General features: G+C 33.8%; 1 protein-coding gene across 10 annotated transcripts in view; it reads right to left on the bottom strand.

Annotated features, from left to right (window-relative positions):
- LOC127847710 (uncharacterized) overlaps positions 1-23923 on the bottom strand; it is a 54041-nt gene that overhangs the window by 19710 nt on the left and 10408 nt on the right. For 5 of the 10 annotated variants that reach the window (XM_052379788.1, XM_052379793.1, XM_052379792.1 and 2 more), the window contains exon 1: positions 3969-4254. The exons of the other annotated variants lie outside the window; for them this stretch is intronic. The gene's annotated coding sequence lies outside the window, so the exon portion shown is untranslated. Of the gene's footprint in view, positions 1-3968; positions 4255-23923 lie in introns of those variants that run through there. 10 annotated transcript variants of the gene reach the window in all.

Below are 23923 nucleotides of genomic sequence, written 5' to 3'. Positions count from 1 at the left end.
TACAGAAAACGTCAAGGTTTCTTAAATGTTAACCAAATCAACACATTGGAAATGCATGGTCGTATTCACAGCTCCTATTAGCCCGGACAAGAAGGAGTGATGGATATGCGGGCTGGGGGGAAGAGGCAAACATATGTTTATAAGAAATGGTTCTTGTCAAATTCCTTTGTATTCAACAAGCGTAATAAATAATAATATCTATAACAGAACTACGTAACTAGTCGATTTATTGACAGTCAACGAACATCAAGCCTAGTTGTTGTGGCACCATTTAAGTCTTATCTTGAAGCCTCAACTAACTAAGAAATTCTTCGTGCTATGTCTGCAAACATTTACGTATTTCAACGTGATACAAATACGGTTACACATGCTTTAAAAAGACTTGTTCACAGTTTGGTAAAATGACGATTTTCAAAGTTATTGTCATAGAATTTGACAAAAATGTACATATTATGTTTTAACACTCCTGGCTAATACAAATGTTCATATATTGGTTATTTAATGGATGGGCATCATTCGTAATAGATAAAATTGTAAAGCATTTGTAACTCTTTTCCTCGATAATTTAGAACATAACATGCGTAGAGTACGACATTAAAGTGAATGGTTCGCTATACAATTGTTAAGCCTGCGTGGTTCAGTAGTAGCACATTAGATTTTGCTTTCAGACGCCCGGGGTTCGAATCCCGAGGAAGGCGATATTGCTCAAGATGGCCATAATGTTGGAAATACGATTTGGTAACTAAATAATTGTCTTATTGTTTTTAATGTCTGAACAAAAAACAACAATGTTGATTTCTTTGTCATTTTACACTACGATCGCGTCGAATGTCACTACGTTGTACGCTTTTGAGGTTCATTGGAGGGATAAAATTCATTAAAACTTCGCTTTGGTTTTTCTTTATTCAATGTGGTACAATATGGTCAAACTATATATCATTTTAAAGCTTAAGACGAATAGAATAACATAAACCCATTTTTGACATTCAATATGTTTTTGCTTTATTCATATTTTTTGTTTTAAACCAATACATTTTTACACAAATTTACAAAATCTCAATCTAAAGTTAGGAAGGATATGCACTACCGTCAGTTGAATAAATACAAAATTATTGTCAGAAAACAACAAATGCGTTTTTATTCAACTGCATGTTTTTTATAAGTTTCCTAAACAAAGTTCTAAAAATAACTAAACGGAACTACTTTTTAAAAATCCAGGTATGGTGGATAATAAGAGTCACCATTCTATTTCAAAGACTTAACAATTTTGCTATTTAACCCCTTAACCTAATGGCAGATTTTAAACCATCTCAAATCGAAAGAGATTGCAGACGACATATACAATTGTACAGGAATATAAATGAATAGGTTTGGCTGGGTAGAAATCATTGTGATAAAAGGAGAAATTGCTCATCAATTTTGTTTGCTAGAGTTTCACCCTAAGTATTTTCAGTTTCAAAGGCTCCTCTTTCATGGATACAGCTAGGTATGATGGTTTTTTCTTTCTTCCTGAACAACTACTGTCCTTGTACTGTTTTGAAGAGTGTCTTCCTTTTTGGCAAACCTAATCTTGTTATATTTCGATTCCTTCTACCCATTTTGAAAGCGTGGTACTCGCTGTGCTCCGTAGAAAAACGTGCATTAAAAATCGGTCGAAATCACGTGAAGTGGTAAAAAAACACATCATTATTTTGACAGTTGGGCGCAACTAGTGAAACAACTGTTAACATTTATCAGAAAGAGATCGCACTTAATAACAGAACTGACCACACAGAGATACAATCGGTTACGCCATTGCAAATCTTTTCCAGCTGAAAGTTGTCCCCCACCTGTCTTTTTTAGTGTATTTGTATTGTTTTTCTGGAGCCGAAGTGCATCTCACATAATATCCATCCGACTTCCATTGTTTTAACTTTCGTATTAAAAACTCCGTATCAAAGAAGTAATTGTACTTGTAGGTTGTTGAAGCGATGTACATTTGTATTATTCTATATCAACAATAGTATACCGTGATGAATTGAACGGAGTTTCGTTTCGAGCTTTCTGTCAGTCTGTAAGCGTACTTTTTTGTGCGCAATAATACAAGTACATGTGATTCGACAACAATTGTAAACATTGGTGAAATTCTTCGTACAAAGTTATTTTTTTTAGTGTTTATGAGGTCTGATCATGCAGTTTGCACACATCAACGGAAAGATTACAATCCAATGCATTTGTCATAGTCAACCATTTGAAATGTCAACAAGCCGATGAGTGAGTTTTTAGCATGTTTCTTTCAATTGTATTAAAGGGATCTTTTCACGCTTTGGTAAATTGACTAAATTGAAAAAAGTTGTTTCAGATTCGCAAATTTTCGTTTTAGTTATGATATTTGTGAGGAAACAGTAATACTGAACATTTACCATGGTCTAATATAGCCATTATATGCATCTTTTGACGATTTTAAAACCTAAAAATTATAAAGCGTTGCAACGCGAAACGATTGAATAATTTGGAGAGTTCTGTTTTTGTCGTTAAATTTTGCGAAACTACGAAGATTGCTTATATAAAGTATAAAATACGTCGAATATGTGTACTCGGCGGAATAGCTCAGTAGGCTTAAGCGTTTTTACTTCAGGACTCTGGCAGGACTCCAGGGGTCACTGGTTCGAAACCTGGTTCGGGCAATGTTCTTTTCCTTTTTTAATTTTATTCTTGATTTTTTACTGGAGCTTTTACGATCCAATGTTTACTTTTATCGATATAAAGCATTTAATGAATAAGTTAAAAAATGCCAAAATCTGTGAAAAGGCCCCTTTAATTTAAATTTGGCTGCCCCCATCGTGATGAAATGACATGTGTTCGAGTTTTGATATTTCTAGATTTGTAAACTTTTTCACTATTTAAGCGTAACTTGCCCTCGTCAATGTTGATCTTATTCACTAGTGATATACTCTTCCGCCGAAATACGTTGAATAAACATGATTCAGATTTTTGAAAATAATGTCTATTTTAGTGTTAAAATCGCTTTGTATTTTGATTGATTATGTCGATGCTATGAGACGTTGCTGTACAAAATTGGTAGCAGTTTGAATGAAAACCATACTTTTAAGCATATATGTATACAATTTTAATTTGGCACTCTTCGTTTAGTCAAATTTGATTTCAATGCTAGGGGTCCCACATTTTTCTAACTGAAGCCTCTACATGAACCTTAAATTATTAACAGAAAGCAGATACTTGCAACTGTTCTGCACAGGGATCTGCTGATAGTGATCATTATTTATGATGTGAAGTTGATTTAACTAGGGAGGGCTAATCTTTTATTTATTATCTGATACCATACCATGTCTGCCACAATCAAAATGAGATATACCCACTGATAATACACATGTAAACACCCGAATAGCCATAAACAGCATGACCCAATTTACATATTTGCGTTGAATAATACACAGCACGGGTAAATGTTGTCAATTTGTGATCTTAATTGGCAGATTTGATGGATATTTGTGTCCGTTAAGAATGTGAAAAATTCTTCCCTTTTCGACATTTAATTGAATCCAGATTATTACCAGTCCTGAGAAATACGAAGCGGTCTACGGAAAACAAAATCATCGCTTTTAAGAATCTAAATGTGTTTTGCCATTTTCTTGATGATTTCAATCGTTTTATAATGTATTTATTTACAAAATAGCAATTTATGTCTGTCTTGAAAACGGCTTTTCTCCTTTAAGACTATTAAACACATTATATATACATGTATATATATATATATATATATATATATATATATATATATATATATATATATATATATATATATATATATATATATATATATATATATATATATATATATATATATATATATTAAGCAATATGTTCAATATAAGCAACATTCCAGTTGAATCATATTGATTATTACAAAAATATGCATGACGTTTGTTACTTCCCGTCTAAATACGAAATAATTTAGTTCAACTTACTTGAAAATACGTGCATACAACACGAACTGTAAGCTGACTTGTGAATTCCGCTGTCGACCGCTAAAATATTTAATGAGCAGTTGTCGTATTGATTTACATATTCGTGGTTCACCCGGCAAAGAAGCAATAGATAACAAAACTTAATAGACTTCTACCCAGCCTTCAGTAAGTTAAAACGTCTGGCAAATCCAACATATCATAACAACAATCTATTCGAATATGCTGAGATTAATTTTTAAGCAAAACTTTTATCCGCGATATCTCAGATTGTCAACAACAAACCAAGGATTTCTGTAACAGGAATTTCGCGTAGCATACGTGATAACAAGGTATAAATATAGATTAAAGATTAAAATAAACTAAATAGATATAACGTTCGTTAGAGCAATATTATAGTGATATATATATATATATATATATCGCTATTTACATAAACAAATCACAGATACGTTTATCATCGAATCCAAATCGTGGTTACGTGCATGATGAAATATCGTCTTCAATCAAATCGTGCGCACAGGTAATTGATTCTCGTGAAAGTATATACTCTCGACGATTTTGGAATCGTCTATTGGTATAATTTTTTCCCTATACATTTGACACTAACGTGCGTATCTCTGAAGTATCGGTATTACCCCGCAATATTTACGCAAAGGAAATGATTTACGCGAGCGTTTTAGCAAACGTTACTTTACGAGCAAACAAAAGTTATATTAAAGTTTAAGAATTTTATAGAAACGCTACTACATTTACGTTTAGCACGTATGTTTGCCTTTTCAACGTTAAGTTTTGCATAGAATCGCCCCGGGGCGCTACGGTTAATTTGCAGTGTTGACAAAAAGGAGTTAATCAATAAATCGCAAGTCTAATTAAATCAAATGGACGAGGTGTATTTGAAACGTGCGAAGTGAAATGTATCCCTTACATGACAATCCTGACTAAAATGTCGGATAAAGTCTTATTTATCGAATTGTTTTTGTTTTGCAGATATATTGCTTTGCCACACAGGGACAGACAGTGGAAATTAAAAACAAGATCTCAAATAATGTGTTATGTTCATAATACAAATTATAATCTTAATAAAGTCAGTCAAGAGTAACTGCATCTAGTTTGCGTACTCTATATGGATAATCTATTTCAATTCATAGTTCTGAAAAGGACTTTTAGTTAGATGGATATGGGTCAAATCAATGGACGTTTGTATGTGATACATTATCGGTAATAACGACGTGAATTTTGCAGTCATTAAACAGTTGCTAATTTTTAGGATCAAAACATTCTGCTAGATAGATTAAAGAACACAAGATTCCCCGCTGTGTTATCCTGTTAAGCTGTTAAAGAATCAATTTTGTGTTATCATGTTGCACAGTCATCTATCTACAGTTACAGTACATGGCAGTCATATATATTTGTAAAACACATGTCAGCTCTTAATGTTAATGTAACACGTCCTTTCAAAAAATATTCTTAGCTGGATATACGTTTCTATTATTCAACAAATTAGGCATGTCAATAAGCAGACAAGAAATATACAAGTATCTCACATTTTCAGATATGACGACAGCAGCTGTCATATAATGCTCTGAATGATATATTCACATATAACACCTTTTTTTAAGTCTTACCTCCGTATGTTACAGGTTCCATTAACATCTGTACAATTGTTTTGACATATTAGTACCTTCCCCGATTGCATAAGGACGGATTCCAAAAACCGCTAGATAACTGCCTAAATGTAAAATACGTGTGCCTATATTGACAAAATACACTAGTATTAAAAACAAGAAATCTTTAAAAAAGATATACGGCGTTGATTGTGGTTGGAGTTTATGGAAGGTAAAGATTTAAATGAATGAGATCAAGGATAGCCAATATCTTTTTCTGTGCAGTTTTTAGCTGCATCAAACGCAGTACGGGATGTTACGCGGAGTTTTCGCGGCTTATTTTACATTATTACATATTGCTGGTCATAAACCTATAGATACAAAACAGAAAACCAAAGTCAACCGACCACACACGAAGTCTCCGTACATATTTTAAATATGTATACGCGCGTTCTTCGTACAAACCTGTTTGAGTGGTTTATCGGGCATTGCTACGTGTATTTGATTCGATTATTAACAGTATCGAGAATCAACGCGCTCATACTTGATACATTATTTAGTCAATGTGATGAAATAATACATAAGTAAATGTGATGGAATAATTCTTGTTAATTAATTAAAAATGATATTTATCATGGTATTGTTGGATTAAGAATCTATTATTGACATGCCATAAAATAATATCGCTGGATATCTTCATTTAACATCTTTCTGGTCTAATGGAAATTCCAGTTCACCTAGAACACGCTATAGCGTCTTTATTATATAACGCTTATTTTACTGACCGCGAACTCCGATCAGCACATAAGGTCTGACCTGTATATAAACTCTGACATTCAAACACACTAACCGCGAACTGACCCCTTATACCTCGCGGGTTGAAATGCAATGCGTTAAAGTGAGGCATCGCTTCCACTGCTCTTTATACTACATATAACATGTTGACAGGAATTTGGAAGTCAGTACTAAATATCAGAACATGGCCTTTAAGTACACAACGTTCTCGCGCTAGGAAATCCTCTGAAAATAAAAGGTGAACGCACAAACTGTATTGATGTCGAGATTGAGTGTAAAACTGTTCTATCTATTAAGCCTTTTTGTTAGAGATAAAACTGTTTCATGCTGAACACGCAGTAAAACAGTTTTACAGAGACGCGGACATGTTTCCAATGTTCTAGTGGTTTTATCAAATCAGCCAATGCAGTCAATGAAGTGTATTCATCTGTACTTGGCCGCGGGAAGTTTTATTTGAATTCTATTGGACGCTAACAAAGGTCACGTAAGGTGAAAAGCTGGCGTATACAGCTAACGCCGAAAAACTTCCTCAGAGGAAAATAGTTTCGACTCAAGTGGCGTACAACAGAGGTGATAACAAAGCTGGGATGTCACAATCTTATTATATAACCCGATTGGAATGTGTATGATAATCGCCTATATTAATGTGGCAATGCTATTAAATATTATGCACATAACATTGATACACTATTTTAGAACTTCACTGTAAACTTTAAAGATTGCCATAGCACTGTGAGTGCATCGATGTCTTAGCGGTTAATTATGTAGACACATAATTTAGATTTGCTTGTTAAGACGGCAATCCTGCTTTTGTTGAAACTTATTGTAAATGTTGTGTCACCCTGCATGGTAGTAGAGCTGCATGGTACAAATACTTAAGTCATGTTAGGGAACAATGGGGCTTGATGCATCTGCCATCATCTAAGATAAGCAAGTACAGTCCGCTTAGGTTTTTCAGACAATAAACTTTCCGCTTGATGGAATTTTTGTTTAAAGGCAGCCTCTTCTTTCCGAAATCAAATCTAGGCGGAAAGAGTCGTCCCTGATAAGCATGTGAAGACTACCCAGGCTAATCTGTTAATATACTTCAGACGCATGCATTAAGCCCCTTTTTCGCTGAGCAAGGCTTTCTTTTGTTTTAATCAAATTCCTGTACTTTAGACTTTGATATTTAATTACTTGCCTGTTAGAATGGATAAATAGGACTTTGTTCGTTAACTTCCAAATGTCAGTTCAGCCTTGTGGATACTCTTTTACTTTACAATATTAATTCACATGTATACACATTTCTTAATTCCAAAGCTTTAAAACGACATCTCAATATGGATAGCAATATCTGTAACTACTGCAACAAGTTCTTGTTATATGAAGGATATAAATATAACAAAAATGATAATGAAGACTGGACAAGCTTTGGTTATGACAATAGTTGAATGTACAGTAGATGGATAATCAGTTAGAAATTGAAGATGCTGGAAACATTTTGTGCATCGTGTTAACATGCGACTATGTGTACATGTCTTATATATGTTTAATGCTTCATTAATTAGAAAAAAAGAGAAAGTTTGTCTTACAATAACAAGTAAGAGGTCCAATGATATCAAGAGGAAAGATTTGAAGGATTCTGGTCATAAGCACAAAGATGTTTAAGAAATATTAATCCCTTAATAATGATAGTATTATTATAATTTGATTTTACATGAAGTACATGAATTTGTTTGATGCTTTTTCTTTCTTGTCAACGTTATCATAATAATGTTAACATGTTCTATTAATAACACACAGGGCTTTTACCAAAACTGCCTTTCAAATTTGGAAGCAGCCATCGTGACAAAGGAGATGGTATTACACTTATTTCTGCAAGAGGAATTAACGCTGAAGATATCCCTTCAAGTGAATGGGGGCATAACTCTAATTTCCAAACGAAAACTTGATACAGGAATAGATTTTGATGGTAAGAAGGTTAATTGCACTTTTCAGTTTACTTTATTGGAAGATTGTTTAAAAGAAACATTAAACGAACATAACATCTTCCAAACTGAAGAGTTATTGCCCCTGAACGAATTGATTATTAAAGAGTTACAGCCCTTAGTTTAAACCTATTTATTTTAGCTCTATTGCATCGAAAGTCTAAGGCTTATATAAATGCTCTCAAGTCCGTTTCCTGGGCCTAGAACCAGTACTTGGTGTCTTTAGGGGAGATCTTAAGAACGCTCCCACGGTGGGGATCGAACCTATGACCTCCCGGTCGCTAGGCGGACACCATATCCATTACACCACGGCGACCTTACAGTTACAGCCCTTGATTATCTTAAGTTATTGCACCAGATTTGTTGTCATACTGTTGAACTAATAGCATTTGCTGCATGCATTCTACACGGTACAATAATTAACAAAATGACTGGAAGATGCTAACCAAGATATTTGTTTTGTTGCCAGGAGTTTAACCTATTTAAGCAACTAACAGCATACTTCGAACTTTTCTGTATGCCTTTTTTTTAATTCTAAAAAATGTATGAGGGATTTGCAACTTTGTTTATTTTTAATTTTTTCAGAAATATATTTTACCCAGATACGTGTGCTTACAGTTCGAAAAGCATGATTTTAACTATTTAACTTTGCTCCATATTAAAACTGCATGAATTAATATGAACTGTGTGTAAAAACGCATACCCGTACATGTATTATATGGGACAATATATCCAGTGTTTAATATTACCAGACTCATAATATTCATGCTTTAAGGTGATGATCTTTATTTTCTAATTCCATATCATCCGCTCCAAGATCAAAAATCGGTAACACGAATATTTGTTGCAAGTTGTGCATTAGCATCCATGTTCTTTGCACATATTTTTTCACCTAAGGTTACAAATTCCTGCATTCCTTAGCATGGCCGTTACCATTTTGTTTGCATCGTTATTTCCGGTACCCATACCTAAACTCCTTATTTTGCAACCAATTGGGTCTTATTTACCATATTGTGTCACTTAATTGTCAGCCTTGACTCACTTTGAAGTGGTTTGGACTGCACATAAGGGCCACGATACTCTGTCAATTATTTTGAAACGAGTATTTACCTGATAGAAAAGTATGCTACTTCCTATATTCTCCGAAAAATCAATCAAGCAGGTCTGCGTTATTATCTTTAAAACAAATCCCTTAGAAATTGGACAAATATAGATTAACATTCTGTAATTTTAACAGCAACATGTCATTAAACACAATATACACATTTGTAATATATATAATAAATTATTGCAATATAAAAAAATCTTATTTATTATTGTTTAATATGTATATAACAAGGTAAAAATTAGACATGCATTCTGCAAATTCTCTAAAGGGCTACATATCCTCTCCCCTCGCACATCAATCACAGTTTTACACGATAGCTTATTCTGATTCGCGTTTTAAATCACACGGTGCATGGTTTTTGCCTTCATTAATTTCACATTGGTGTATAAATGCCCATGTGCGTAGTTTTCCTTCCTACATCGTCCTGACCCATGCCGAAATCCAATTAATAGTAGGGCCAGTTTTGACTGAGTTGTGCAAGTTATCTATCTCTATTACATTAACCAGTACGGTTTAATTAAAAACATCAATTTTATCTTACCTAACCAGTATTATTTAAGAATGAAAAATCTTTCTTTTGAAAGGTGCTAGAATATGCAGTGTGTCTTATTGTTTTGCTGAATTTATCATTGAAATAGGTGAAATGCTTTGCACACTTGTGCATTCATGATCTTTCTTTAAAGGCAGCAATCAATGTTTTACTAAGACTAAGGACTCGAAACGTAATCATAAGACCTGTGTTAAAAAACAGAATCCGGGATATTAGTATACGCTACTTCAGATTCAAGCCAATGTTTGTTCCTAGATTTTTTGACCAAACGTAAGAACTTCTATCTTCAAAAAAGGTTTGTCTGTAGGTTATTCTTGACCATCCTCAACAAAACAGATTTGAGTATAGTTTATAGTTATATTGTATAGTATAGTTAACTAAAATAATGGAAATTCAGTTACGAAAAATGTGCAGAAAACCCAACATATTAGATAAAACATTTTACCTAAATTAAGAAATGTATATCAACTGCCAGTTGATTCCACCAATATAAGCAAGTAAAATGTTTCAGAAAAATAGCCCTTATTGGCTGGCTATAAATGGATGAAGAAGCAATATCATAAACTCAGAAACTTGACTTAACTAAGCCAGGATCTAGAAAATCTGGGTCTAATGCATGTTCTTAAAGTTTGTTCCAGATTAGCCTGTGCGGTCCACACAGGCTAATCAGGTTCAACACTTTCCCTCTATAATGGACTTTTGTCACGAAAATACTTTCTTTAAACGAACATGCCAACATTAAGAAAGTGCCCTCCCTGATTAGCCTGTGCACGAGCTAAGACTATATGGGACTTCTCACACTCATGCAGTTTTCCGAGAAGGAGGCTCGTAATAATTATTGTGTTTGCTCTTCGGGTGCTAGTATCAACAGTGACTCCTCATCGGGCTACATGGTAGGCGAGACGGAGTCGGCCAGATCGTACCAGTTCTCAGGGATCCCAGGTAGCGAGGTTCACGACTTTTGTGGTACTTAATTTCCTGTCAGGTGTCCTGATATCATATGAGTCGTGCTGAAGGAAAGGTGACTCGATTCATGTGCATACAAAATCTTCCCAGATTTGCCTGAGCATTCTGCTTCACAGCCCTTTGGTTGGGCAGTTTAAACCGTTTTTCATCGGCTCCATTCTCATGCCTGTTTTAATGTAACCAGTACCACGTCTTTCCGCAGGACTCAGTGTTCCAGTCTAGCGGCCTTAACCAGTTTTGTGCGTGTCAAATATACGACTGGACAGTGGAGAATGTGAAACACTGGCTGATAGGCATCGAGATGGAACGCTTTTCTGACATGTTCACTGAGACGGGAAATTGTATTTTGTTGAAATGAAATGATTCATCACTTTAATATTCATGTATGATAGTTATAGCAATTCATTGCCTTTGATTATTTGTTATAAAGTATAGATTTTCTCAATATTGGAAAGACAGAAATATTTGACACTTTATTTAAAAAGTCAAAATAATGATTGCTCTATACAATGCTTTCAGTAACAAACATGTTGAGAAACGCTTTGACATTTTAACAAAGTTATTCTGTTTACAAAATCAATCACAGTAAACTGAAGTCGTTCTGTTATTAAACAATGACTCTAAATTAAAAGATTTTTGTTAACGCAATGAATTCAAGCCATTGAAGTTATTCTGTTTGCAAAATGAATAACATTCAAATGAAGTTATTCTGTTTAAAAAATCAATAGTCAAATGAAGATATTCTGTTTACAATATCAATTACGCACAATAGAAGTTATTCTCTTTACAAAATCAATTACAGTCTAATTAAGCTATGCTGTTTACAAAATGAATTATAGTCAATTGAAGGACATCTCTTGTAAGACTTATTGCGCAGTCAAAATCGTACTGGAATGATCCATTGTTTCCAAAATTGATGAAAACTAAATCTTTCTGATGCAATTTGACCAATCCTGTGATTTCCGATAAAAAAAAACACAAATACTGCTAGAACATATTTGAAAAACAAAATCTTGTTAACGAATGCATGGCTGAAAGACCTAATTGAAAAGCTACAGGACAATTTACCATGGTGGTGCGTTATAACTGTTTCCTATTGTACGTTGTAGGCATTAACCGTCTTCTATGCAGGGCCCGGCTTCTGCTGCATAGAAATGCAGGGCTGGACATTCTTTCGTAAGTTCTTTTTCCTGGCTAGAATATTTGTATTTTTTCGTTTACAATTTCATCATTGCCTAGGCAGGAAACATTACGTGAAATGACTTGTAAAGAGTTCATTGTTTTACGTTTGTTGAACGTATATTTTTGTCGCTTTAAATTTGTATCGATATTTATAATGTTAATTATAATGTTAATATTTATATACACATTAGTTTAGACCATTAAGACGATTTTACGTTTACATGTTTAAAAATATTTTGAGGAAGTTTTTATAAATAAATAACACAAATAAACTTTGATTTTCTAATGTCAGTAATGTTTGTACAAGTTTGGACACTTCCAAGCTGTCTCACTTCTGGCGTGTCCATCTACAAATATTCCACTGCTTTAGAAGTTAGACATGATTAAGGTCACATCCTTCAGTGAAGTTGAAAAGCATTGTGGTCATGTTTGTTACAGGGTTGATGTGAGAATATTGACAAAAGTATGAAATGTTGCTTTGAAGAATTTAATCAGAGAACGCTTAATGAAGGCATACAAAATGGTTAAATAATTCATGTTTTGCATAGATAGGTCTTCCATATGAAATTAAGTCACATGTTGTTTATACATGTTGGTACATGTATACCCCTAGTATGCTTTGCACTTCTTTGGAAGTTTCACTTCAACAGTAATATTAGTGCATGTTAACCAAAGAGGGTAACAAATTGCAGCTTTGTGCGTCAGTCGCATACTTTGTCCATGATCTGTGTTTTTAAGATGTTGAGATTATTGATGTTCGTCCAACAGTTATTGCCTTGATTAACGAAGCAGTATTAAGAATTTGAACCCAGTAGGGTTAGTTCCATTCTTTCTCATACGAAGATTGGTTATTTTCATGTTATTGTGAATTTGATAAGAGACTGTTATATGGTCCGGTCCATTTTATGTTCGATGGTATCCTGCTGGCCGATTTGTTAACTGGTGTAAGATGATGTATTTAATAGATCTTTTAATTTTTATCAAATTTTAAGGACATAGTAAGACAGTGATCGCAGATGTTTTGTTTTCAGCTTTATTTTACAATTCTATTTATTTAACATATTGATTTAGTTACTAATTTAATATTATATCCATAAATTAGATTTTAAAACTTAACAAGTAAGTTGTTCTTGAACAGACTAGGGTTAATTTATGTGTGTACATATTAGCTTTCGATGTGGTATGCAAATTATACTGCAAAGCAAATTGTACTCAAATAGATGTCCTTTGGTTATTTATGTACAAAATGTGACACAATTGTTAAACTTTCCAATAAGATTTCATAATTTTGTAGCTATGAGATCGAATGACAGTACATGATTTTGAGTTATGTAAAGAATTGTAAAGTTTTCTTCATTTTATTTAAATATATTGGCTACTATTTTAGATATGCTGCTTATTGTTTACATGTTAAAATGCAAACATATTGTAATAATCAAAAAACTATTACTGGTATTTGGTGTTGTGTGATGCTAATGTAGTCATCAAGAAATGTTCAAATGCAGTAATGTTATCAGCGTTTATTGACAAACAATTTACAATGAGTTCAACAAGCTCATTTTTCTGGACAATATTTAATGATCAAATTAAATGGCTAATATATGTCATTATTAAATAATGCAGAGGTTTCTATAACTGTAGTTACATTTGCAGTGTTGTATTGTTTCATTAAATAAACAATTTTTATTTGAAAATTTATGCAAACCATGTTCGTATTTTGGTGACAAACAGAATAGGTTGTAAGAAAGTGATGAATGATGAAAACAACTCGATGCACCACATATTATTTGTATTAGTCTTTTATTTGAAATTTTAGCAAATCACTGGTACAATGATAGTGACCAATCATGTTCATGTTTTGGAATTCTTTGTCATATTTAGTAATACAACATATTTCGTCATTCAGTTATACAAAATATCCTGTTCAAATACATTTACTTGTAATAAACCCTGTCATTTTATTCAAAACGTTGTAAATTTTATGTAGGATTACATCTTCATTTGTACTCTGAACATGTTTTGTACTTGATATAATATATATTTCAATTGTAAACTAGGTACCATATCGATGTGTAAATGGTAGAATACCAGGAAACTAAGCTGTTGTTTAAAGTGTTAGGAGTAAGGTATACGTCTGAAATGGTCGTGGTTTGATACGTCTGACAACTGTGAACATTCTCTTTACTTTGAACATTATCAATGTGTACAGAAGCTTACCACTTAGCAATTTATTATATTGTATCAAATAAATTCAAGAAATATAGCTAATACAGCAAACATAAAAATACGATAATAATTGATATATGAGTATGTTGGTTTGCCATACAAGTTTATTTTATCTCAGAATGCAACATCCTTATAGAAGAAATATATGTATACATTTAAAATGATTTAAATTATATTACATATGATATATAGTTGTCAAGATATAAACACATGATTATATAGTATTTAATATAACATGTATTCACTAATTATAAAAACATTCAACATGTAAGGCAGTATATCAATAAGAAAAAACTACATTTAAAATCCCAATTCAGTTAAATGTGCACATTTTTCATATTTGGATTTTTTAGATTATCATTTTGGATTAATCAAATATTTAGCATATTCATCTTTAAGCTTTTAACCATTTCAGAAAACTCTTTTATAGACATAAATTGTGTGTACATACGTCACCATTGATCGCACAGAATATTGGATGTAGAAATCTTATGTGATAATAAATACTTTCATATTATTGGGTTTGCTGTACAACCTCGATCAAAGTCTTAAATAAGTCTTGTTCTGGAAAAACGGGGCTTAACAAATGTGAGTAAGTGTCATCCCAGATTATTCTCCTAACATGCTGATCAAGAACGACACTTTCCGCTGTTATTGTATTTGTTTGTTATGAAGAAGTCTCTTTATAGCGTAAATCCAGTTAAGGATGATTAGCCTGTGTGCAAATGCATTAAGCCCAGTTTTCCCAGAGCGTGGTTTATATGGAAGATGTGTGTTTACATCATCTTGTGCCGGTATAGTGTGAAAGATTTATTAGGCAGAAAATAAAGCAATATTATTAGAAAAATCTGTTACGAAGTAAAGGGGCTATACTGAAATCACTATGGACGTCTGCCTGATCATTAAAATGTTAAAGTTTGAGCAAGATTCAGCCAGTAGTTAAACGGAAGTTGAAAACACAAGCTTAACCTTTAACTGTGATGATAATTTTGAATTGTTATAAATCTAAGAAATGGATACTCCAGTAAGTTCAAAGCACAAATATGCGTTCGGCTTCAGGGCGAATAATGTTCGACTCATGGGTTAGAATCCACTATTTTTCAATGAAAATGAGCTGGTAACCAAACACTTATACTGGTTACTATATAACCAGACAGTTATTGTTAAAAACCTATTCATTAGCTTTAATACTATAAGCCTGTATCAACTGAGCCTCAGCTTTGAACAAGGAGATTGCTGTTATAGAAGTCTACTGTTAACATGTGATTAAAAGCAAGTTATCCTTATCCTTAAATAGCTTGTTATTATAGACTTTGAGTAGTTTACCTAAGAGGCAAGTTATTATAATAATCTTTAAACAAATATAAAAATAACACAAAATGTAAAATTAAAAAAATGTACAACATGAGGAAATGTGAAAAGGTGGAAACGGATAGTTATTCTTGCTCTGTCTATCGATACCGTCAATGTTAAATTATATAACTTTAAATGTAGTTAAGTTTGTTTTGTTAAATATGTGGTTTGGTATAATTTTAAACAAACCAAGTTATTAGTATAAATAATGCTTGCGCACATTTATTAAAGAAACTGCATTAAATTGAATATATTGTCTATAACTAATGATAGTCAAGACTGGTTTTGATACATGCGATGGTATAAAATAATTGAACACATCTGAGCAATACATAGCATGTCTCTATAATAAATATATTATTGCAATATGCACCTACCGTATAAAATAGTTAACAAAACTGGATAGACTTCACGTTTTAGAAATACTGTTATTAAAATACGTTTGGACAACGTCAGATACTTAAAATAAAACCAGTTCAACAACTTTCTCTATATGTTTAGACGCTTGTGATGATGCATTTACACAGATATTAAATAACCCTTTAATAATGTTATATCAATCAGAAGGCATATTGCAGTGTTACACTACTTGTTTCCTTTTACATTCAACTTAAAGACGATCCGAGTACTTCCAAGTATACTGCCATCATTTTTGATTTGGAAACATTTCGATTGTTTTAGAATTATTTCAAAAATTAATAATAAAGATGACATGTGTAGAAGGACAATTTCATGCATATAAGCGAAAAATGTGGTTTTGTCTAATGCAGTCTAACGATAAACATATAAATGCAAAAATAAACATAAAACATAACCAAAAAGACAACTAAAATTAATTTAGATCAACTGTATACTAATAATATAACGTAATATTCAAACATATCGCGTACAACGAATATATGTTTGTAATATTCATAGGTTAAACATAAACTTCCTTTAGAATTCATTTAACGTGTCAAACGGTTAATAATAATAAAAAACAATTCATAGCCCAAATAAAAAACAATAAATAACCCAAATAACAAACTACACGTATCTAAGGCGAAAAAATAATGTATTGCTAAATGCATATTAACTTGTGTGACAACTCATTTCTCGAGCTTCTTTTCTAAGTTAAAAATAGTACTTAGACAATGTTAGCAACGCACTCACATTCATTCAATATACGCTTTGATGTGGTTTAAAAAACAGTTAGTTATAATTTAAGCAAACGTAAGTAGGTGAATTTAGATATTTAGCACATTTGTATCTTCACAAAAGTGTGCGAAATGCTGCTGCATTTTTTTTTTCAATATTTAAAATGATAACATACATGTACGTGTCTAATTACATCTACCTAACGTAACGATAATTAAGACAAACTATATGAATATGAATTAAAACACAAGTGCAAAGACCGATTTGTTTTACAAAATGCATCTAGACTACTGACCGTGGGTTATTCGACAACAAACTCTGATAGCAAATGTATTTCGTTTCGAAACACGATTATATATTATGTCAATTCTATATTTAAAAGCAAATGCAGGAGAACCTACTTTGTCCCCCCGCGCTTATCAATGAAACTTAACTGCGTATCTTATAAAACTTAGCTACGTATCCTATAAAAATTGCTCTAAATGGACATGAACCTTAAAATACTTGTATTGAACACGATACATCATTTACCTCATAACGCGTTACCAATTTATTCACTATCAGTACAGTATTGTAACAGTTATATACTGGTTTGGGCATTTCAAGTATTTACACAAGTTTCTGTTTGGCACTTTTAAAGTCAGTGCAAGTTTACAGTATTCAGAACCGTTTCTACACACTTGAATTGATCCATAGTGGTATTATTCGGAGTAAGTGCAAATAAACAATATTCATAATAGTTTCTACACACTTGAATTGACCCATAGTGGCATTAATCGGAGTAAGTGCAAGTTTACAGTATTCAGAACCGTTCTACACACTTGATATGACCCATAGTGGTATTAATCGGAATAAGTTATATTTTACAATATTCATAAACGTTTTGACGTATAATGAATATGATTGCATAAAGGTTATACGTATGTATGTACAACATTTTTTAAGTTTAAAGGAATTTACATTATATGAGCATGTTATTCATCATATTTACAAGGTTTAACATGATCATTCGGAATGACGACGTTCGTGTAATTTACATCAATCCGTCATGTGCATGGTAACATTTGACCATAACCATACCGGCAACGCGGAAAACGAATACACTTTTCCTTCACATATGTGATCATTAAAAATACAAAATACATGTGAAAATACACTCACTAATGCATTGAGTTGCATACAGACATACAGACAATACAGATTATATTCACGTGAAAATTTAGCTGCGTACGTGCATAATAATATATATTGTGTAAAGGCATCTCTTCAATTTGAAACATACGAACAATTTCATTTCAGTGAGTTGTATACAGATTTACAACATATATTCGCGATACAAACTTCATTTAAATAAGGTCTTTACATCCTATATTCATGTATACACCCACTTTACACTTTATTTGGATCGATCTTTTGAATGAACAGCAACGTGGCAAATACTACTAAATACACCTTTGCATTGACATATATGAATCACATTGGAAATTCAAAAAAACTCATGTGTTTGAAACTATTTAAAATTGCAAACACGATACAACGGAATGCATGTAAAACAATCTTTCAATAGAGACGTCAATATAAAACCTCTTATGCACAGCTATATACATGGCTCAAGTTAAAACTTGTGAACACATTTTTGTTAAAGGTTATGTGCAGTGTTGCAAAGTTACATAATAAAACATAAAATTTGATGACAATCCTATAAGCGTCAATCAGAAAACAAAATAACATAACAGTCAATTTAAAGTTACACTACATGTAGAGTAAGCATTGTCACTGAATCAAATCATCGGAAACAAGAGAAAAACCATCAATGCATGGATTACCGGTTCCTTAAAACGTTAAATATCATGGACAGCAGCTTCATCGCTGGGATACCGTGTACCCAAACACGCTGGAGCCTAATGGGAAGTGTAGTAAAACGTGCGGTGGGCGTTATCCTTGGTGCAGTGTCAAGCCCCCAAATACGGTCCCTGAACACTTCTAATGCATTGCACTCATGGAACCTTGGTGGAGCACCTGTTCAAATTAAAACGAAAACAAAACAAATAAGGGGACATTCTGTTTTTCAATTTGTTAATTAACGCATATTTAATTAGTATGCATTATTTATTTTGTATGATGATTACGAGTGAACGGAAACTGTAATTAAACCAAAACAAACACATGTATGCTTTACTTTTAACTGCCTTCTTTGTCTATGCGACGTTTTAATAAAACACTTTATAGTTGTGTTTATAATTTAATGCGATTCAAATTTTTGGTGTATTTGAACATTTTAAGGGAACTTTACGATAATGGAATCAACCTAAAGACAAAGTTTCACAAGTTTAACCCCGGCTTCGTTGACAGTCCGTTTCACTTACAATCTAGCTGCAGAGTTGTCGTTCCTGTAATTTTCATTTAAAAATACAGTGGGCTCAATGACAGACATCTCTGCAAAAGAGAAAAAGTACAGAAAGCAAATTCATGTTTATTCGACCTTTAACATAACAATAAATAACATACTTTGAAGCTGTATCATTTATGTCCACATATAGATTAACCCCAATATAATTTGTGTAGATCTTGTAATGTTAACACCCGTTTTCACAAATTGAATCAGTTGGCTGATTTAAATAACTTCGATGTGATTGAACTGAACATTTTGCTCGAATTTGATTATAATGAGATTATTATTAACATGATTATTTCCTTATGTAATACCATACCATTAAATTGGTAAGTAGCAGATCCTTTATCAAAATTATAGTATTTTCTTTTTTATGCTAATCAACATATGTGATCTGGAGTCATCGGTCACAAAATACAGTTAACGCAAAATAATTTAAATGCATGATATTTCATTCAAATCGGACTGTAAGCAATGCATAATATAAACTAGTTTTTAAGAATTTTGCCGCAATGGTCCACAAGGTTCGCATTTAATTATTTTCAGTTAAAATACAAAATTAAACAGACTGTGGCCAATGCAATTATTTGAAACATAAAATACAATTGTATTGATTTGTATCACTGTTTTAACAATATAATTATACTTAAAAACAAATAAATGAGGTTTCCTAGTAACAAAAATTAATACATACACATGTCGTTGTATGCCTGGTTCTTAGTGAATATTGGTTACCACATACGTTGTGAAATTCACACACATCTGATAGTTATTAACAGACAATATAAAAACAATTGAGCAAATTATCTCTGAAGAAACTTATTTTGAAAATGGAAAACATACCGTTGAGCAGTCGAGCGCCGGTGATTTGTTTACCTCACAATCATGACTGAGGCTTTTGCTACTAACTTGGCAACCCGCAATGATGACCATGGTTTGCGCTGCTGACTTGGTAAACCGCGATGACACCAATTGTCTGCGCTCCTTACTTAGTATGCCGCGATGACGACCATATTTTGTGACGCTAATTTGGTGAACCGCGGACCCGTGATGTCGATCCCGGCTTGCGCAGCTGACTTTGTAACTGGCGATGGCGACTTTTGGTTTTTGAATTGGTAAACCGTGATGACCATTTGGTTTTCAGATTCCCGCAATGGTGACTATTGTTTTCGCTATTAACTTTTTATCCTTGATGCAAACTTTGGTTCGAGCTGCTGACTTCGTATCCCGCGATGACGACGATTGTTCGCGCTTCTGGCTTCGAATCCCGCGATGACCACGATCGTTAGCGCTTCTTATTTGGGATCTCGTGATGACGACAATTGTTCCTGCTGCTGACTTGCTATCCCGTGATGACGACGATTGTTTGCGCTGCTGACTTGGAATTTGGCCTTGACGACGAATGTTTGAGCTGCTGACTTTCTATCCTGCGATGACAACAATCGCTTGCGCTTAACTTAAAATCCCGCGATCATGACGATTGTTAGCGCTTCTGACTTGGAATCCCGCGATGAAGACGATTGTTTGAACTTCTGACTTGGTATCCCGCGATGACGACGATTGTTTGCGTTTTTTACTTGGACTCCCGCGATGACGACGATTGTTTGCGCTGCTGACTTGGTATCCGGCGATGACGACAAATGTTTGAGCTGCTGACTATCTATCCTGCGATGACGACAATCGTTTGCGCTTGACTTGGAATCCCGCAATGACGATGATTGTTTGCGCTTCTGATTTGGAATCCCGCGATGACGACGATTGTTTGCGTTTCTGACCTGGAATCCCGCGATGACGACGATTGTTTGTGCTTCTGATTAGGAATCTCGTGATGACGACGATTGTTTGCGCTTCTGACTTGTATTCCCGCGATTACAACGATTGTTTGCGTTTCTTACTTCGAATCTCGCGATGGCCACGATTGTTTGCGTTTCTGACTTGAAATCCCGCGATCACGACGATTGTTCGTGCTTCTGACTTGGATTACCGCGATTTCGACGATTGTTTTCGCTTCTGACTTGAAATCCCGCGATAACGACGATTGTTTGCGTTTCTGACTTGGAATCCCGCGATGACGACGATTGTTTGAGCTTCTGAAATGGAATCCCGCGATGACGACGATTGCTTGCGCTTCTGACTTGGAATCCCGCGATAAAGACGATTTTTTGCGCTTATGACTTGGAATCCCGCGATGACGAAGATTGTTTGAGCTGCTGACTTGGAATCCCGCGATGACGACGATTGTTTGCGCTTCTGACTTAGCATCCCGCGATTACAACAATTGTTTGCGCTTCTGACTTCGTAACCCGACTAAAGATTGCTTAACATTCTAAGGGCTGCCAACTTGGAGACCGGTGACGCCAATGGTCTTCCCTCCAGCTCTCTTAAATATTGTTCACGTGATGATGGCCATGGTTTGACGCACGATGCACATTACGCGTCATGTAAGGAAATCACACGTTATTAACAAGGATATCTAATTGTTTGTTACCGGTAATGCACTTTGCTAACATTGTTAAATATACAAAGCAGATAAACTAAAACAATTATTATTTATATTATAGCAACATGTCAGTTTAATGAATAATTTTGTACTTGGCTTACTAGTTTTTTTTTATAAATGTGCATTTGTTTCAGAAATATATGCTTTCGATATGATAAACAATTTAAGTTAGTAGTTTCCTAAAAAGCTTTACACTAATGACACAATATATGCACACGATAATATATATATATATATATATATATATATATATATATATATATATATATATATATATATATATATATATATATATATATATATATATATATATATATATATATATATGTATATATAATTTGAAATTGCAGTAGTTCAAGAATCACCCCCAGAGTTACCTGGGCAAGAAATGTTAAGTCGAAGTTTACAATAGTTAATCCATGGTTTCGAATCCACGAATTCTCCTTCCCATCGGAGTAATTGTTTTTCATAATCGTTATCGCCATCATCAGCAGTAGCAGAAAGTGAAAGAGCAGCAGCGCCGCGAACAATGCCCTGTTTGTTTATCACATCAAACTGTTGGACTTCAAACGATTTCAATTCACAATATTCTTGCTTGATTATCGTATATTCATCTTTATTCTCTTCTACACGGAACAAAAGTTTACACTGTACATTATGTTTGGTAGTAGACAGATTCTGCAGAAAATGTTTCAGTGATGACGGAGACATTGTTGTATAAATTATAAACACATATTTAATACATTTTGGCAATGTCATCTTCATATCATACATTTTCAAAAAAAAAACACAATTCCTGCAAATAGGTGAGAAGAGGCAGTGTCTGTGACAGCATGTCCGCGTGTTCTATTTGCGTCTTGTTCAGACTGGTGATATGCATTAAAGGTAACGTTTCATATAAGCCCAAGCAATCCTTAAATACCACCAACTTAACGTTTGACACATATGCACCTCGCATTGGCGGTTCGGAGTATTTTTCAATTGACTCTCGCCTCTGTAAAACGACGTATCTATTTAAGAGCATGTGCACGGAATGACCTAACGTTGAAAGTTTTTTCAACAAACTGTAGGGCCAACCTGATGAATAGGATCCTTTTTCTAAAATCATCAATTGAAGGGTCCGTGGTAATGTGTGGTTAAAACAAGTCAAGTAAGTCCCGGTTAGACGAATTTCTTTGAACGCGGGTAACGTGTTTTGTGTCACAAATGCCAGTGACACATCGTCAAAAGCCGCAAACTGCACGCTTCTTATATTCGTATCTCGCAACATTTCAAACCGCTCCCGATGGAAATTTAAGACGCGTAGTGCAATGTTCGACATGTCACATGAGAGAATTTCTGACAGTAAGTCAGACACGGTTGTATTAGAATTATCAGCTCTCACATTATTGAAATATTCACATTGAATTATGTTTTCTTCTGAACTAGGCGGACAGGTTTCATTACTTAACATCAACAAGCCTTTCACGTTTAACTGCACGTAATGTTTTACTTTCGACAATCTGATCAGGACGCTGTATAACCATTCCAATGAAAATGTGCCCTCTGTCAACAGCATGCACTCTATGGATTGAGGTATGTCATAATCGAATCTTGTCAAATAAGTCCTCTGTATATGAATCCTTTTCATCATGTTCAATTTAGTTCGCGTAACGGTTTCCAGTGAAGAAGTAGTTTAAACCCTTAGACTCCCAATACTTGTATCACCTAATATTTCAAACAGCCCCATACGACCATTTTTCAAACATATATCAATATTTGACATGTCATGTGACAGTATTTTAAATTGCATGGCAGATTCATGTGTGCGTGATTCGTCTCCAAGGGTTTCTTCACTTGACATCAATACAATATTATACAGCTCACACCTGACAGAATGGTCTTATGAAGAGAGTGTGATCAACAAGCTGCACAGCCACTCAGATGAATATTCGACTTTCTGCAGATTAATACACTGCAATGAAGCAGGCAACTCGATATCACATCGACCCGTATAGGTCCCCCACAAATAGAGCTTTGTTAGCTTGTTGAGCGTGTGAAGAATCTCTGACGCTAATTAGGCACAATCAGCCGTTCTCAGGTCTAGGATCCCTTTACCTGTATCACGTAATATTTGAAACAGTTCCTTACTGCCATTTTGTCCATTATTTCGATTTTGGACATGTCATGTGA

Source organism: Dreissena polymorpha, chromosome 10 (assembly GCF_020536995.1).
Source record: "Dreissena polymorpha isolate Duluth1 chromosome 10, UMN_Dpol_1.0, whole genome shotgun sequence".
NCBI classification, from domain to species: Eukaryota; Metazoa; Mollusca; class Bivalvia; order Myida; family Dreissenidae; genus Dreissena; species Dreissena polymorpha.
This window is presented reverse-complemented; position numbering and strand designations above follow the sequence as displayed.